This window comes from Ursus arctos, unplaced genomic scaffold, assembly GCF_023065955.2.
Source record: "Ursus arctos isolate Adak ecotype North America unplaced genomic scaffold, UrsArc2.0 scaffold_12, whole genome shotgun sequence".
In the NCBI taxonomy this organism is placed as follows: Eukaryota; Metazoa; Chordata; class Mammalia; order Carnivora; family Ursidae; genus Ursus; species Ursus arctos.
Window position 1 is genome coordinate 36,990,030 of NW_026622786.1, and position 19,800 is coordinate 37,009,829.

The 19,800-nt window shown below is 36.0% G+C and overlaps 1 protein-coding gene and 1 pseudogene across 1 annotated transcript in view; both read left to right on the plus strand.

Annotated features, from left to right (window-relative positions):
• Positions 1–810: 810 nt before the first annotated feature.
• LOC125282876 (protein SET-like) lies at positions 811–18,402 on the plus strand (annotated as a pseudogene).
• Positions 848–19,800, plus strand: part of TTLL7 (tubulin tyrosine ligase like 7) — a 193,689-nt gene continuing 174,736 nt past the window's right edge. The window contains exon 1 of the mRNA XM_048220266.2: positions 848–933. The gene's annotated coding sequence lies outside the window, so the exon portion shown is untranslated. The remainder of the gene's footprint in view (positions 934–19,800) is intronic.

Here is a 19,800-nt window from a genome sequence, read left to right on the forward strand (position 1 = left end):
AATTGGTAATTGAGTTTTATTAATATACATAGAGCACTGAATATACTTAGAGCACTTGAATTTTCAAATAGCTTTATTTATCGGATGATTTATGTGGCACTGTAATATTTTTTGTTGCATGTTCCCTTGAACTTTGCTCTGTGAGCATTTGTTCCAAACCTAGTGCAGAAAGTCTGTTACTTCCTGAGAGCGAGACCACATAAACTTATTTTGTGTCCCCCAAGGCACCAGACCTGGCACAGTAGGGTTTAATGGACACCTGCTGACTTTGAAAGTAAACTAAGGAAATTTTTCAGAACTTTTAAAAAAAATATTTTTCATTACTGACAAAAATGGAATGCTAACTGAAGAAGTTCTCAGTAAACTTTTACTACTATTTCTTATTATCAATTCTGTTGAATTTAACAAATATTTTTATTATGTATACTGTATTCCAAATACTGTATGGATATTAACAAACATCCTCAAAACCCTATGAGATAATGTAGCTTTACTATCGTTATTTAATGTGCAAACTGAGGGACAGAGAAGTTAAGCAATTTACGCTAGGTTACACAGCTATCATCTAGTGGAAGCAGGATTCGAACCTAGATGGCTGGGCTCCAAATAATAATAATGTTAATAATAATAATATAATGATCAGAAACCTGTCAATGTTGCGGTAAATTGCTTTCTGATTTGAAATCCATTGATTTGAGATATAAGAGATTAAGAGATACAGTTTACTTTTTGGGGAATTTCATTATACTGTAGTCCCTCCTTATCCAGTTTTGCTCTCCACAGTTTCAGTTATCCACCGCCAGAAAGCAGATGATTCTCCTTCTGACCTGTCAGAAAGTCAGTGGTAGCCTAAGGCCAAGTCATAGTCTGTCCATCCTTCACTTTACTTCTCATCATGAAGGCATTTTATCATCTTACATCATCACAAGAAGGGTGAGTATAGAACAATAAGATCAAAGAGAGAGACCACATTCACATAACTTTATTATAATATATTGTTAAAATTATTCTATTTTATTATTAGTTATCGTCAATCTCTTGCTGTGCCTAATTTATAAATTAAACTGTATCATAGGTGTGTGTGCATGCATAAAAAAAAAACATTGTACATAAGAGGTTTGGTACTATCTGTGGTTTTAGGCATCTACTGGGGTTCTTGGAATATATCCTCCACAGAAAAGTGGGGAGGGACTACTGTATTGTTTTGAGGGTTTCCATTAAATCCAATGAATATAAAAATAACAGAGAAAAAAGAGTTTGGACTAGATAGGTTTTTGTCAGCATGTAACAATGTTGCAACAATGTCACATCTTTCCAATAACATTTAGTTTTATGTTGTGGATGTGACATTTGCCCTGCATATGTGGAAAATTCAATAAATAGCATTAAGCCATATATATACCAAATTAAAGACAACTTTTTGATATACTTTATTCTGGAGGGAATCTTTCTAGAATCCTGGAATATTCATACTGTCCTCATTGGGGTGAGTTTTTAAATGTGTGCCTTTTTAGAGAGCAGCTTTAATAATAAAAGAGTGGTTATAGACATAATGTGTCCCTTTTCTTAACATGATTTTGAGTTCTAGGCCTCTAATAAGAGGCAGTCATCTGCTAAGTAAATCATTAATTTGCAAAGGAGACTGTTGACAACTATTACAGAGTTATATACATCATAACTACATTCTGGAAAATTAATAAGTAGAATACTTAGCTTTACAAAATGTTTCCCTTTCTCAATTTAATTTTACCATTGATTAAGAAAGTAAATTAATTATTAATAAAGAAAAAAAGGTCAACAATTAGAAATATCTTCTTATTCTTTTTTCCTTATACTATTATTTGTTATATTAGCTTATATTGCTTCTCTGATTTAAGGAAGATTATACTTTAAGAATATAGTTTCATAGTTTTCAGTTAGTTAACGTTCACAATCATTTAGTTGTAATTATATACAAGTTGCCTTTTCATTATTAGAGAAGGGTTCTCTATAGGAAACCATTGTTTATGTAGCACATAGAAAACTATATTTGAAGAATTTTTTTTTTTTACATTCCAGAAAGGGCAGAAATGTCATTAACTGTTCAGTTATTCTTGAAATGATTAGCAGTAACATGGAACAGTTGCTATCCTTTGCCACAAATGACTTTGCTATAACCTAAGCAAGTACAAAGTTAGAACTATAACTTATTTCCGTAGGAAGGCAGACAAGGAAGAGGGTCATAAAGGAAAAGACTTTGAGTCCTTTTCCATATAGTATTTTATCTACGAATCTGCAGCACTATGTAGCAGGGAAAATTATATTTCACTTTGGAAATAATTAGTCTTACATTTTCTAGTACTTTGTAAAAACATTTTCACATGTTTTTTTCTTATCTAATCCCCACAAGAAATTTACATAAGCTAGACATATTAGCCCCATTTTACAAATGAGTAAAACAAAAGTTCAAAGAAGTAAAGTAACTTGGCCAAGATCACTCAAATGGGAAGTGGCAGGACACTAGATTTTATGCCCTTTTCTGCAAAACAAATGTAATCTCAATCCTCATTAAGATTAGATTTTATTTACCCCAATTTACAGAAGAGAAAAATAAGGCCTAAGAACTAAGAGCCTTGGACCTTTTCTTCCTAGAGGTATCTCTTCACTCAGAAATGGGAAAATGGGGAAAAATTAGTAAATTGTTATTTCTATTTAATTTGTAATGTTCACTTATATTATCAACTTGATTTCCAAGACTTTTTAAAGCAAAACACCCTCAAAAATAAGGTATGTCAGAAATATTTGTTTTTCCTTTATAATCACCAGAATGGATAAGCCGAAATTGATAATTGTTGGATAATATGACCAGGTCATTTGTTTTTATGTTGTATTTTACGTCAAATAAATGCAAGTAAAAATTTATTTAACCGTCGTAAGATTATGATTGTTTTGGATGATTATTAGTACTCCACATAGTCTGATATTTCATTGTTGTAAGTATTGTATGTCCTAAACCAAATGATACCATGCTGCTAAGTATCAGGCAAAGGGCAGAATAATACTTCTGAAATGAGGAAGTAATTTTATAGTTAATAAGTTACAAATATGTTATGATAATTGTTCAGATCATTGTAGTACAGTACGAAGTTTTCTTCTTGAGCAGAATTCTAATCCCTTTGTTCGATAACAAATTTATTATCTAAAGTTCGATATTCATCTTTTTGGATATTTCTTTACAGATGAAGAGACTAAAATAGTTGACTGTGGTTAAGTAACCAGATCAAAGTCAACAAAAATGAGCTAGTAACAGTAGAATTGTAGCTTATCTCTTGTGTAAGGACTAGAATACAAACTGAAAGTTGTTTAAGAAAAAAAGAAAACATGGAGGGGAGAACAAAACCAACAACTTTTTTTCCTTTCTTAATATGTAATACACTGTCTCAGAAAAGGTATGTTTATTTTGGATATTCTGATTTTACTAGTGTGTTTTAGCAAAACTATGGCTAAATTTCTGCTATTTCAGTTTTGTGCTATGCATTTTTGGAACATACCTATAGACCAAAAATAACATCCAAATTTACAAAACATTTGTTTTATGAAATCATGAGACTGATGGGGCAAGAGCTTTCATGAAATCTCAACTTTTACAATTTAAGCCCATCTTTGACGAAGGTGAATCTGGCCCACTGAAATAGAACTATATTCGTAGTATTGACAGTAATAAACCAGAGTGGTGTGTGATGAAGTAGAAAGGGTTTGAGTTTTGTATTCAGAAAAATCTGGATTCATGTTCTCTTATAGTCACCATCTGTGACCTTCACATAAATTTCTTAATTTCCCTTGGTCTTTGTTTCCCAAAGTGTGAAGTTACATGGATTAAATTAAATCATCTGTGAAAAGTACTAGGATAACTTTTGTCATATAATAAAGTCACTGTAACCCTGTGCCCACCCTGCAATAACATTCGATGTTTTCTTGTATTTATGTTTCAACAATAATCATTCAGTGAGTTCCTAGTATATGCAAAGCACGATAAGGGTATTATAAAGATTAATAAAATCAAGTATTTGTGTAAGGCAAGATGGACATGTAAATAATTATGTAAAACAAGATAAATTAACTTTGGAGTAATTGGAGCTTCTTCCAGATGTGCGTCTCTCCTGGTTTTGTGGAGTTGCCTCACAGCATGGCCCCCAAACGCCAGTCTTCACTCCTGCCTCAAAAGAAGAAACCAAGACTCTCCTGCCCCCAAGCGGGGGGAGACGTTGACCTCTCAGCACTTGCCAAAGGAATAAAAAGAACAGCAAGAAGCAATTGAATATATTGATGAAGTACACAATGAAATAAACAGACTTAATGAACAAGCCACTGAGATTTTGAAGTAGAAAAGAAACGTAACAAACTCCACCAACCATTTTGACAGAAGAGGTTGGAATTAATTGCCAAAATCCCGAATTTTGGGGTAACAACATTTGTCGACCATCTACAAGTGTCTGCATTGCTAGGGATATTAAATCAGGTTACAGAATAGATTTTTATTTTGATGAAAACCCTTACTTCAAAAATAAAGTTCTCTCCAAAGAATTTCATCTGGATGAGAGTGGTGATCCATCTTCAAAGTCTACGGAAATCAAATGGAAATCTGGGAAGGATTTGACAAAACGTTCAAGTCAAACACAGAATAAAGCCAGCAGGAAGAGACAGCATGAGGAACCAGAGAGCTTCACCTGGTTTACTGACCATTCTGAGGCAGGTGCAGATGAGTTAGGAGAGGTCATCAAAGATGATATTTGGCCAAATCCATTACAGTACTACTCGGTTCCTCATGTGGATGATGAAGAAGGGGAAGGAAAGAAGATGCTGCTGCTGCTGATGATGATGAATGATTGGAAGATACTGATGAAGAAGGAGATGAGGATGAAGTTGAGGAAGATGAAAATGATGATGAGGGGGCAGAAGGAGGAGGATGAAGGAGAAAATGACAGTGGAACACTAATGGATTCCAACCTTCCTTTTTTAATTTTCTCCAATCTGTGGGAGCAAGTTCCAGTCCCCCCCCCACCTTGTGCTCATTCACCCTGTTTTTTGAAGTGTCTTTTCTCTCTCCCTTTATACCATGATTCTCAACTTATTTGGGGGGAATACAGTGGGAAAGAATCTCTACCCCTCTATGTTCCAAATTCATTTTTCTCTCTTCCTGTCTCAACAGAAACGTTATAGAATCAACACCACTGTGCTTTGTGTGTGTTGGGGGGGAACCCTTCTGCTCCCTTAGTTCTACTGGAAGCTAGAGCATGGTAGGCCCCTGTATAGTAGTGTATAGAATTCTAGCTTTTTCCTCCTCTCTGTATATTGGGCTCAGAGATTACACTGTGTCTCTATGTGAATGTGTACAGTTAACATTTACCAACATGTACCTGTCTACTTTCCCTTGTTTAAAAAAAAGAAACTTAAAAAAATGGGGTTATCGAAGGTCAGCAAAGGGTGGGTTTGAGATGTTTGGGTGAGTTAAGTGGACATTTTGAGAACATGGCTTCTCCTTTGGCATGTTTAATTGTGATGTTTAATGGATATCCTTGCAGTTTAAGGTGACACTTTTAAAATAAAACTCTTTCCTAATGATGAGCCAAACGGGCTCTCTCTATATGACAGATTTATATCCTTCCAGCTTAGCAACTTAAAGAACAATGACTTCTCTTTCCCAATATCGTATATTATAAATATTATAGTTATGTTACATATTACATGTAATTATACTATTATAACAATGGGGTTCCTGGGTGGCTCAGTCTGTTAAGCGTCCAGCTCTTAATTTTGGCTCAGGCTATGATCTCAGGGTTGTGAGATCAAGCTCCATGTCAGACTCCAGTGTGGAGTCTGCTTGAGAATCTTTCTACCTCTACCTCCCACCCCCGCTTATGCTCTCTCTGTCTCTCTAAAATTAATAAATAAAATCTTTATATATATAATGGTATAATTATAATAAATATGCATTATAAATAATTATACATAGTGGTTCTGTATAATCACATGACCATTTCTGTGAAGGGAGGAGGCAGGGTACCGTGACTGACATGGAATGAGAGAGGTGCAGTTTTCTCGAAGAAATTGTCCTATAGGGTAGGTAAAAACAGATACCCAATACAGCGAAAATCAGAAAGACTGCTCCTAATCAATATTCCATCCTGGGTGACTGGATAACAGAGGTCAGGAATGAAGAAGATAAACTAGTTTTTAAATTAATGAGAGGTATATGACTTGGGTCATAACTGAGTTTGAGTTGGTAGTATGATATCTAAATGCAGATGATGAATAGCAGGCAAATGTAGAGTTAGATCAATACAGGAGTTGTGAATTCAGTACGAAGGTAAGAGTCAAAGCCACAGTTCTGAATGAAATCTCATTAAAAATGTAAAGAATAAAAAAGCATCTAAGAATGGACAGTTATGGAACAGAAAAGGGAGGGGAGTTCTAAAAGGAGCCTGGTGTAGGAGCCTGGAGTGGTCAGACAAGCTGAGAGAGAAACAGGAAATGTAGCCACAGAGGTCAAAAAGAATGAGAGGCTATCAATTTGATTGCATGCTAGAAGTTAACTAATATAAGCAAAATATTGAAAGAATATACAGATGCTTGTAGGAAGGAAAAGAAAGCTGAAGAATCAGGCTTGGCAGCCTCCGGAGCCAGGCAGCTCCAGAGAGTTGAAATAGTTGTTGCTGCATTTTCCTTGTAATAGACGGTGGAACAACAACAATACATATATTGTTTTCAGTCTTGTTCTTTTCCCACAATTCAGTTTCTAATGAGATAAGCCTATCTTGGGTTAAGTTTTTGCTTCTTACCCAGATTAAGGCAACTGATTGGCAGTCCTGGGACTCATCAGTGAGGAAGCAAGAAATTTCCCAGTACCAAAAAAGGATGGACTAGAAGTTGAGCATTCAGTAAAACAACAATGTCCATTACAGAGGATTTATTTAACAGTGTTAGTAAATGCAAGCCTGGTACTATAAAGGACTACTCCTTCTCCCCCCACCCCCACCCCAAGTGTGATGGACTTTATCATAAAATCATAGAAGTTTTCAGTTAAATATATGAGAAATATTCTGTTACCTAATGTGGTAGGCAGAATAATGCCCTCCCAAAGATGTCAAAGTCTTAATTACCAGAATCTATGAATATGTTACCTTGATTGATAAAGGGAAAAATTAAGATTGCAGATGGAATTAAGGTTGGTAATTAGCTGACATTAAAATTGGGAGATTATCCTGCACTATCCTTGTGGGTCCAATGTAGTCACAAGGGTCCTTAAAAGTGGAAGAGGGAAACAAAAGAGTTCAGAATGATGTCATGTGCAATCTCTACATCATTGCTGACATTAAAGATGGAGGAAGGGAGCCATCAGCCAAGCAATATGGGCAACCTCTAGAAGCTGGAAAGAACAAAGAAACAGATTCTCTCCTACGGTCTCCAGAAAGGAACACAATAGTGCTGACACCTTGATTTTAACCCAATGAGATCCAGGTCCAATTATTGACATACTGAAATGTAAAGATAATTTTAAAAACCACCAGGTTAATGGTAATTTGTTTCAGCAGCAATAAAAAACTAGTATGCCTCATCCTGTTTTAAAAATAGAGTTAACAGGGAGGTAGGTTAAGTGATTTGCTAAATTGTCTGAGGCAAATCAGGATTGAAACCCAGACTAGATTCTCAAGAAGTTCTCTACACTTCACGCAAGTGTGTTAGAAATTCTTTACACTAAAAGTCGTCATTTGGAAACACTGATTTCCTAGAAATATGATAAAGAAGGAAAAGGCACTTTAATTTTCTTCAAAATTATTCTGTTAACTATTGAGTATCCAATTAAAGAGAACGAAGTTAAATATGAATTTTTAGTTTTTGTGATCTGGAAGTTGAAGGGGTTATTTGAATATGTGTGGAATGTGGCAGAACCATGGTAGAAAATATTTAAGATGATTTTTCAATTTCTTTCTTTTTGCTCTAGCAAGTACTTTTTTCTCAATATTTCCAAATGCCTTGGTTTATATTATATACTATTTATAACCATAATTATTCTCTAAGAAGCTATGAATCTTGCTATGAAAATGTACTGAGGTTTTTTTTGTGGGGTTTTTTTTTTTTTTATGAGTAACTGCAACTTTAGGAGTAGCTAAAGAGGCTGAATTGCTCAATCTAATTAAGGGAGAATTCAAAATTCCAGAGTTATCCAAAAGGTAGGGAGTGAGGGAGAGAGATGGGAAGGGAACAATTAGCAAGATGTCAGGAGACTGGGGTTTCTATATGGAGCGGTGCAGACAATGGCATCAGAAAGATCTAACATGTGATCCCAAGTTGTGTCCTACATAGCACTTAAAGTAGCTGCCAGATCTTCAACTACATTTTTGCTACATGCAACAGCTTTATATTTGTGGTTGCTCTGAAGGAAATGATGAAGTATAAAGGACCATTTTTGCCTTTGCCTTAAAATTATGACAAAGAAGCAAATAGCCATAGGTAATATAGAACAAGGAACAAAAATTGCTCAGAAGCAGAAAATCAGCCGGAGGGGTCCATGAAAATATAAGCCCATCAGAAATGTGTATAAAATCATAAAGAGGACTGGATAGTAAAATGCACGTAGGGTTGCCTGGGTGGCTTAGTTGGTTGAGCATCCTACTCTTGATTTTCTGCTCGGGTCATGACCTCAGGATTGTGGGATTGAGCCCATGTCAGGCCCCATGCTTGGTGGGGAGTCTGCTTGAGGTTCTCTCTCCCTCTCACTTCCCCTGCTCTCTCTCTCTCTCTCTCTCTCAAATAAATAAATAAATCTCTAAAATAAAATAAAATACATGTAATAAGGATTTGAATCAACTTTTTGTAGGGAGTTAAGCTGGGTTGACTACAAAATCACCAGCACCACCACCACTACCAAGAGTTGTAATTGTAAATAAAAGTTCTCTATGTACCAGGCTCTGTACTAAACCTTTTTAATATATCACTTCATGTAACTCACACAGCAGTCCTATAAAGTGGGAACTGGTACAGTCCCATTTCACAAGATGATCATGAGTCGTAAAGAGGTAAAGTAATGCACCCAAGATTTTACCCCTAGGAAATAAAGAACTAGGTATACTTCATTTGAACCCGGATAAGTCTCATTCAAGAACTTTTAGTCAGGGTGCCTGGGTGTCTCAGTTAAGTGTCTGCTTTCAGCTTAGGTCATGATCCCAGGGTCCTGGGATTGAGCCCTGCATTGGGCTCCTGCTCATCATGAAGCCTGCTTCTCCCTCTTCCACTCCCCCTGCTTGTGTTCCCTCTCTCACTGTCTATCTGTCAAATAAATAAAAAAAAATAAAAATAAAAAACTTTTAATCAGTAAAACCAGCATTTCCAAAGCTCTAGTCTAGTCCCTCTTCCACTCCCCCTGCTTGTGTTCCCTCTCTCACTGTCTATCTGTCAAATAAATAAAAAAAAAAAATAAAAATAAAAAACTTTTAATCAGTAAAACCAGCATTTCCAAAGCTCTAGTCTAGACCATCTGCATACGACTGGGGAGTGCTTGTTTTTAAAATGCAGATTCCTGGGTCCCATTCAAGTCTGTTACATCAGAATTTTTTGTGTAAATTCCAGTTAATCTGCCTCTTAAAGTATGATCCTTACGGGTGTATGTAATCCTTATGTTTAATTTAAGTGTGATCCTTATGCACACTTAAGTTTGAGAACCACTACCCTATTGTGTTTCATTAAAAGCCAAATTAACAGTCCCAACACAAGGTTGGGCAGGTAACCCTTAAGAATACTTAGGATAGCACTGGACTTCCGGAATTGGTACTGAAAACTTATCTAGTATATTCATTCTTTGCTATCTACTTATATTCTTGTACAGTATAGGAATCAGTGAGAAAAGAGTTGGACGTGGAAAACTAATAATTATTGAGTTTTGCTTTGGGAATATACTATGCAAAGCACTTACATTAACTCATTTAATTTCAAATAATTATTCAAGCTAACTACCCTAACTTACAGAGCTTCAAGTCTTTTGATTTCTTTTGTGTAAATAACTGCATTAGCCTTGTAACCAGTCTCCTACCTGTCTGTAATCTCTCTCCTATACTTCCTATTAAACATTCCAAAATTGTGAAATAGAGCATACCTAACAAAGAGTGTGCAAAATATAAATGTACAAATTCAATGTTAGTAATAAACCAAAATCCATGTACCCATATCGAGGCCAGAAACAGAATATTACCATATCTCAGATGCATCCTATGAGACCTACTCATGCATTGTCCCTGTCCAAAGATAAATAGTATCCTGAATTAATCATTCTCTTATTCTCTTGCTTTCCTTTATATTTATTGTGGGACTTTTGTTTTTATTTTGCTACCTAAGCATATAGCTCTTAAAATACACTCTTCAGTTTTGCCTGCTTTTAAAATTTATAAGAATTTGTAAGAATTCTTCTATAACTTGCTTCTTTCACTCAACATTGTTTTACGTTATAATCATGTGGATGTATATACTAAAGTTCATTAATTTTACATGTTTATAATATCTTTTATGAGTTTGCTGTTGTATGAATATACCATAAATTACATACCCTTTATACTGTTAATGAATATTGAGACTGTTTATATAATTTTTAAACAATGTTGCAATAAGTATTCTTTTTTTTTTTAAAGATTTTATTTATTCATTTGAAGAGAGACAGACAGCCAGCGAGAGAGGGAACGCAAGCAGGGGGAGTGGGAGACGAAGAAGCAGGCTCCCAGCCAAGCAGGGAGCCCAATGCAGGGCTCGATCCAAGAACCCTGGGATCACGTCCTGAGCCAAAGGCAGATGCTTAACGACTGAGCCACCCAGGTGCCCCTGCAATAAGTATTCTTGCTTATAAGCACACATTCAGCAATTTATTTAGGCATATAGCTAATAGTGGAATTATGGGGTGGAGGAATTTAAGTGTGTTCAATTTTCCTGGATATAGCAAACTGTTTTCAAAAGTGGTTATACCAATTTATATCCAATTCCTATTGCTCCACATCCTCACAAACACTTAATTTTGTTTAACATTTCCATTTTAACCAACCTGGAAAGTGCTTTTAATTTCCATACTGAAGAAATTGAATATAATTGCATATGTTTGAGAGCCACTTATGTATCCTCATCTGTGAAATTTCTGTTCATTACTTTAACCTGCTTTTCTATTGAGTTGTTACCTATTTTCTTATTAATTTTTAGGGGATTTACTGAATCCCAATCCTTTGTGGCAAATTATCTTCTCTCCATTCATGGTTTGAGTTTTTATTTTCTTTATGTATTCAAATTTTTATCAGCTTTACTGAAGAAAATTGGCATATAATAAACTGCACACATTTAAATGTACAAAAAGTTTTTAAAAAATAAAATATACATATAAACACACATCCATGAGGCCATCACCACAATCATGATATTGAACATATCCATCATCTTCAAAAGTTTCACCATGCCCCTTTGTAATCTTTCCTTCATACCATTCCTTGCCCACCTATTTCCAGGCAATGATTTATCTGCTTTCTGTCATTATAGATTAATTTGCATGTTATAAAATTTTATATAATGTTCTCATGCAATATGTACACTTTTTTTGGCCTGACTTCTTTTACTTAGTGTTATTTAGATTAATCCATGTTTCATGTATCAACAGTTGATTTTTATTGCTCAGTAGTATTCTGTTTATGGCTGTGTTTATACCTATTGATCAATCTTCAGGTTGTTTCCAATTTTTGACTAATTCAATAAGGCTATATGAATATTTGCTTACAAGTCTTCATATGGACATATACTTTCATTCATCTTGGATAAATGCATAGGAGTGGGATGGCTGGATTATATGTGACATACATGTTTAACTTTTAAAGAAACTGCCAAATTGTTTTTTAAGATACTCTACCACTTTACACTCCCAACAGCATTGTACGAGGGTTTCAGTTCCTCCACATTAGCACTTTAGTAAGTCAATCTTTTAAATTGCAGACATTCTAACAAAGTACATTATCTTACTGTGGCTATAATTTACATTTACCTAATGACTGCTGATACTGAGTACCTCTTCCTGTGCGTATTTGCCATCCATGTATCTTTTTTGGCAAAATGTCTGTTCAAACTTTTTACCTATTATTGGATTTTTTTCTCTTTATTATTGCTTTTTTGAGAGTTCTTTATATATCTCAAGTACAAGTCTTTAATCACATATGTTTTTACAAATACATTCCTTCAGTTTGTAGTTTTGTCTTTTCATTCTATTAACAGTGCCTTTCAAAGAAGTTATTAATTTTAATGAAGTCCAACTTACCAATCTTTTTTTTTTTTTTGGATCATGTTTTTTGTGTCATATCTAACAAATTTTTGCCCTAATCCTGAGTCACAAATTCCAAGCCCTGCTAAATCCTACAGAACATTTAAGAAAGACAGAATACCAATTCTGCAGAAAATTGAAGAGGAGGGAATACTTCTCAACTCACCTTATGGGGCCAGCATTACTCTGATACCAAAACCACACAAAGATATTGCAAGAAAAGAAAACTACAGAACAGTATCAATCATGAACATATATGTAAAAATTCTAAGTGAAATTTTAACAAATCAAATCCAACAATACCTAGAAGGGATAATATGGCCAAGTAGGGCTTATCCTAAAAATGTAAAGTTGTCTTAACATTTGAAAATCAATCAATGCAATTCACATTAACAGATGGAAAAAAAAACCCATAATCATCTCAGTAGATGTAGAAAATCATTTGAAAAAATCCAACTTCCATTCCTAATTTGGGAGAAAAAACAAAACCTGTCAGCAAACTAGGACAAGGAAATTTCTTCAAACAGATAAATGACCTCTACAAAAATCCTACAGCTGATATCATTCTCAGTGATGAAAGATCAAACTTTTTTTTCTAAGGTTAGAAACATGATGTGGATGGCTGCTCTCACCACTTTTTTTTTTTTTTTTTTTTGCTCTCACCACTTTTATTTAACATTTTACTAGAGGTTCTATCCGATGCAATTAGGCAAGAAAAATAATAAAATCCATCCAGATTGGAAAGGAAAAAGTAATATTTTATTTGCAGAAGATTGTCTATGTAGAAAATATGGTGGAATTTATAAAAAAGCATTTAGAACTAATAAATGAGTTTAGCAAGGTTGCCTGATACTGAGTCATTATTTTTAAATCAATTGTATTTTTACATTTTAGTAATAAGCAATTAGAAATTGAAATTTTAGAAATACAGTTTAAATAGCATCAAAAAATATGGAATGCTTAGGAATAAATCTGACAAAAGATTTGCAAGACCTATCAACTGAAACCTATAAAACATTGCTGCAAGAGGTTAAAGAAGAGCTAAATAAATGGAGAGAAACACCATGTTCATGGATCAAAAGATTCTGTTTAAGATGTCAATCCCCCCAACATTCGTCTGTCAATTCAGTACAATCCCAAGCAAAATTACAGCAGGTTTTTCTTATAAAATTGGCAAGCTGATTCTGAAATTCATATGGACTGCAAAAGACTTAGAATAGTTAAAGCGACTTTGAAAAAGAACCAAGTTGGGAAACTTACACTATCTGACTTAAAGACTTATTATAAAACTATTGAGTATTAGGGTTCTCTAGAGAAACAAAACTAATAGAATATATAGAGATAAATAGAAGAGGAGATTTAATATAGGAATTGGTTCACACAGTGCTGGAGGCTGAGAAATCCCACAATAACTATCTGCAAGCTGGAGAACAAGGAAAGATGGTGATATAATTCAGTATGAGTGAGGGCCTGAGAACCAAGGGAGCTGATGGTATAACTCCAGTTTGAGACTGAAGGCCTGGGGGAGCAGGAGGGCAGCACAGCTGATATAAGTCCTGGAGTACAAAGGCCCCAGAACTGGGAGCTCTTGTCATCTGTGGGAAGGAGAAAACGGATGTCCCAGCTCAAGAAAAGAGAATTCAACCTTCCTCTGCCTTTTTGTTCTATCTGGGACCTTAACAGATTGGATAATGTCTACCCACATTGGTGAGGGTGGGTATTCTTTACTCAGTGTACTGATTAAATGCTAATCTGTTCTAGCAACACTCTCACAAACACACTTAGAAATTGTTTCACCAGCTAGCTGGGCATCCCTTAGCCCAGTGAAGTTGAAACATGAAATTAAGCATATGTACAGTAAATCAACAGAATGTGCTGTTGGCATAAAGATAGACAAGTGATCAATGGAACAGAATAGAGAATCTAGAAATAGACCTATACATATATTTTCAATTGATGCTTGACAAAGGTGTAATAAGGTTAAGTTACACATTCAGTGCAGAAACAAATGGTTCCACAACCATATTTTTAAAACTTTGATCCATATGTCACACAATAAAGAAAAATTAACTCAAAAAATATATATGTAGATATATACATATGTACATATGTATAAAACCTAAAACTAAGAGATTTTCTAATTAGATTTTGCTATTAATTTCTAATAGCTGTTGCATAGTTGTTAAAGTACGTTCTTTGCATTATTTCACTCTTGGAATTTGTGTATACTTACTTTATGGCCAGTTATATGGTCAAATTTTGTACATGCTACAAGTCTGCATGAAAAGAACTCTTCCAGTAATAAGTAAGACAGTCTCTTCCATGGCAGTATGTCCTACCATCAACCCTGAGCTATTGAGCTCTCATTTGTAGATTCCTTATTGCCTTAGTGAAGAATGTGTCCTCTGGGTTCTTCCATGAAATAGTCAGGTGGTGAGTTCTCCAGTCTCACATTGAATATCTATTCAAAATTTTAACATCTGGAGCTTTCTGTGTCTTTCTTTAATACTGCTCCAAAGTATTTCTAGTATCCCCACCTCATTTATGTAGGCATCATCATGCTCAAACTTCCAAATGCTGTCTGAAACCATATTAGGACTGCCTCCAGGGATTCTTGCCAGAATATTGAATCACAAGCATGGGAGGATGTTCCCTAAGTCAATAAAATTTTCCCTATCCAGTCTTGTATTTCCTTACTTCACTACCACCAGTCTACTCCCACAGGTATTCCTCTAGTTCCTGCAAGTACTTCTCAGCTGGAATTTGAAATTCCTTACATGTATAAGGTGCAGTCAGTTCTTGTTATTTGAGGTAATTATTTTATATAAAGTCACTGAGCCATTACTTGTAGGATAAATATATGGTTAGATTTATACTATTCTAGAGTCATAACACTTTCCTCAACTGATCAATACACACCTTGCTTTATGTATGTTTCTGTTTTAAAATGGCTTATTTAATATGTAATATCAGTTGGGGCACCTGGGTGGGTCAGTTGTTTAGTGTCTGCCTTTGGCTCAGGTCATGATCCCACGGTCCTGTGAAGGAGCTCCGCGTCTGGGCTCAGCGGGGAGCCTGCTTCTCTCTCTCCCTCTGCCTGCCTCTCTGCCTACCTGTGCGCTCTCTCTCTGTGTGTGTCAAATAAATAAATAAAATCTTTTAAAAAATATGTAATATCGATTCCTTATCATTGAACTCACAGCCAGTAGCACTATAAATCATTGCCAAAGGAAGCTAACCTACAAATACCTTTACTCTGTAAGACATCGTAGCTTTCTTGCACTTGGAAACACTAGGCAGCATTTCAAAACTACCCCTGGGGGCCATTTTAAATGGAAAAATCACCAACAAGAAACACAAAAATGTGGAAAACATGATACTAAATAGACTGGAAAAAGAACACTTGTTTACAGTATGAGAACTGAAGGAAGAAGGTAGAACATGGTCTTGTTTGACTTCAGCTGGGTGTGTGTGCAACAAGCAGTTCAGATTTTTTGCAGCCATGCACATGATGACAAATGACCATGAGAGTGCTGTGAGAATTGATTTAGGGTTACAAATAAATTTTAGTGAGTTGGCAAATTCACAGATATGGAGTTCATGAATAGTCAGGAAGAACTGTTTTTTCTCCTTAAGAAGGGACAACATCTTTCCGTTCAAGGAGAAGGTAGATCTTGATGTTGACACGCGTTATCTTTGAGGCACATATCTCAGATGAGGTTTTTGCAAGATTTTTAGCTAAGGGGAGGCTGCTCTCTTCTAACAAGGGGCAGGGGTCTGTTCCGCCACTCAGAGTATTCTGGTGGTATTAGTTTCTGCTTGCCAATGAGTTTTAGGATCCCATGAAGGCCCTGTTGACATTGGAGACCTGGAAAGCCTGGGCATTCCATTTTTATCGTGGCACTGATACTCTTATAAACAAACAGATCTTGAGTCTAATTTTCATAGAGCTTGGAGAAGGTAAGGATCACCTTAAACAATACTATTAAGTCACAAATGTATGAATTAATAGTTGGATGACCTGAGCTTGTCTTTTTCTTCTTCAAGCTTTTAAGAGAGTTAACAAGAGCCTACAGCAGCTCCACAATTCTTTGAATTACCATCGTTCCCCTACTTTTCAAATGCCATAGCCATCCTGTAATCCAATGCTTTATTTTTTACCTTGACCCATCCCAATCCCAATCCACCACCACAAAAAAAAGAGAGAATAGCCAGCAAAATTCTAAAAACAAAAAGCAAAGAGAGAGCTAGCTTTATTTATCAGATGTTAAAATATATTTTAAAGCCAAGGTGAAGTGACATCAGCATTATGGTGACATAAGACCACAATGGTTGTTTCTGTCCTCTCCCTCACAATGAAGGGAACAGCATCAATTCCCTTTGACCTGCATCATGGGCATTTGTTGGGTTAATTTGTCAGTTTTAGGGCAGCGGCATAATTTGAGCTTTAAGAAATGTTGATACTACTTAAAAGCATTTTCTCCTTTATCTCTTTTAATGAGTTTTCCTGATATCTCATCCTCCCGTCCCTGCATCTGGGAAGTGTGTTGGTTTGGAGAATGGAATTGGTAGAAGATTTGAAGTCATTATTTCAGAGTACAGAACTGGTGACAGCTTCTGAGGCTCTGCTTGGGTCATGCTTGACCCTATGGGGTGTGTGTGTGTAGGGGGAGTACAATGAGGACAGTAAAATCTGAAAGCCTTGGTAGCCCTCTCCCTGTAATGCTGTTAAGAAGTGTTGAGGGGGAGTCTCTTTAACTCTCAGTGGGGGTATGGGGGAGAGAATGTGTTCCTAAGTACAAGGAAGCTGTGATGTAACTTACAGAAAAATATATGTGTTAGATAAGAGTCATTCAGGTGAGTTATAGTGCTATTGGCTATGGGTTTAATGTGTTATTCCCCACCCCCAACAACAAATATTCAGCACCCAACCATGAATAACAGCAACTTTGTGGAAGCTGTGTGATCCAGTACCACAGCTCTGGGCCAAGGGCACCAGGAGGAGTGTATCCCACCCATGCATCAGGTAATATAGGCAGATGGACCTTGATCCTGGCTAGAGATAGTGAAATGATGCATTAAGTAGCTCTAGACCTTCTTGACCCCAAACCAGGAGCCCCTGGAGAACACAGTCTTAGACAGTCACCTATGGATGAGAGAGCATTTGCTGAAGTTGGTTTCCAGAGGAGAAGATCTAGCACTCTGTTAGAGAAGAGGAATGTGAGTTTTGAGTTTAGATGCATTGGAGTGAAAAGGAACAATTTGATTTTACCCAAATAACTCTTCCCCCAAAGTGGCACAGTTTAGGGCTAAGAGAGCTTTTCATGGGACTATGATTTCTCCTGCGGGGGAAAGAGAGAGAGTGTGAGTAAGCACCCAGCTTTCCCAGCTGTGTGGATGCTGCCAAAGAAACTCATTTCTCTCTCACCCCATTTAGAGAACTAACTGGAGAGCTCCATGACTGGAGGGTGGGAAAAGTCTGGGGAAGTGACACATATGACTCAGAGAGCATTAAAGGGACAATGGGTGGGTCCTATTAACTACATTATGAACTCCATCAAGAAGCCTACTCACAAAGTGCTGAGAAAACCCTCTGTGGATACCCCCAATTGGCCCATGGGCAACCCCAGCTCCTTGTGTGCCTCGCCCATACAGCCTCTCCACTCTGGCTAACACCCTGTGCATGGTTCTGAAGATGGGCAAAAGCAAGCTTCAGAGGATGGCTAGTGAGCATGCACAAAAAGCAGGCCCAAATCTGCAGGCCAGCAAGACGACAAACTTGAGATGTGGCACCACCTTTGAGAAGAAAGAGATGGTCAGGACTGGGCCTGTGTGTTGCAGGACTGAGAGAAGGCGTACACGCTTAAGAATTCTACCACAAGAGGGAGCAAGATGCATGGAGCAGATGTATTAATAAGTTTGAGAAAACCTCAGAATCTCTAGCAAGGCTAATGTTAGGTACTTTTCACCCAAAAGCATTTAGTAAAGACTGGAGGAGCTGAGACTATTTGAAATGAGAAGACAGCAACATAAAATTCCAAGGAACATTAAAAAAAAAAAAAAATCAAGAAGCCTTGACACCACTGAAGGATCACAATAATCTTCCAGTAACTAAACCCAAAGACATGTGGATTCGTGATTTACCCAATAAAGAACTCAAATTAGATTTTTGAAGGAAACTCAATGAGCTATAAGAAAACATAGAAAAATACTTCAGTGAAGTCAGGAAAACAATACATGAACAAAATTAGAAGTTTAATGAATCATAAAAAAGATCCAAAATCATAAAAAGGAACCATAAAAAATCATAAAAAAAGAACCAAACAAATTCTGGAGCTGAAGAATTCAATGAATGACATGAAAAAATGCAATAGAGAGCACCAATAGCAGACTTGGTCAAGCAGAAGAATCAGTGAAATTGAAGACAGGAACTTTGAAATTACCTAAACAGAGGAAGACAAAGAAAAAAGAATGAGGAAGAATGAAGAAAGCCTACCTGATCTACAGAGTACCATCAAAAGGACCAATTTGCAAATCACTGGAGTTCCAGAAGGAGAAGAGGAGAAGGGGGAAGAAAGCTTATTTAAAGAAATAATGGCTGAGAACTTCCCAAATCTGGAGAGAAATCTGGATATCCAAGTTCATGAAGTTTATATGTCACTCAACAAAATCAACTTAAACTCTCTCCAAGACACATTATTAAAAAAAAAACTGTCAAAAATCAAGTACAAAAAGAGAATCTTAAAAGCAGCAAGGGAGGGAAAAAAAGCTTATAACTTACAAAGGAGTCCCCACAAGGCAATCAGTGAATATCTCAGCAGAAAACTTGCAGGTTAGGAGAGAGTAGGAGAATATATTCAAAGTGCTGAAAGGAAAAAAAACAACAACAAAACTTTCACCAAGAATACTTTACCTGGCAAAGCTATCCTTCAGAAATAAAGGAGAGATAAAGCCTTTCCCAGACAAACAAAACCTGTAGGAATTCACTCCCACTAAACCTGTCTTATGAGAAATGTTGAAAGGAATTCTTCAAGCTGAAAAGAAAGGATGCTAGTTAGTAGATATGAAAATATACAAAACAGTGACAAAGGTAAGAATATATATATAGTCAAATTCAGAATACTCAAATGTAATATGGTTGTGTGTTAACTTCACCAGTAGAGGGCTACAGGGCAAAAGTATGAAAAAATAATTATGGATACAATAATTTGTTAATGAATACACAATATAAAAAGAGAGAAATTGTGCCATCAGAAACAGAAAAGGGAATAAAGTTTTTGTCTGTAATCAAGGTTAAGTTGTTATCAGTGTAAAATAGACATACCTATAAGATGTTTTATGTAAGCCTCATGCTAACTGCAAAGCAAAAACCTATAGTAGATTCACAGAGCATACTACTGTGGAGAAATCATCACATCACAAAGGAAAGCAGCAAGAGAGGAAGAAAGCAACAAAGGAACTACACAACAGCCAAAAAAACAATAGGA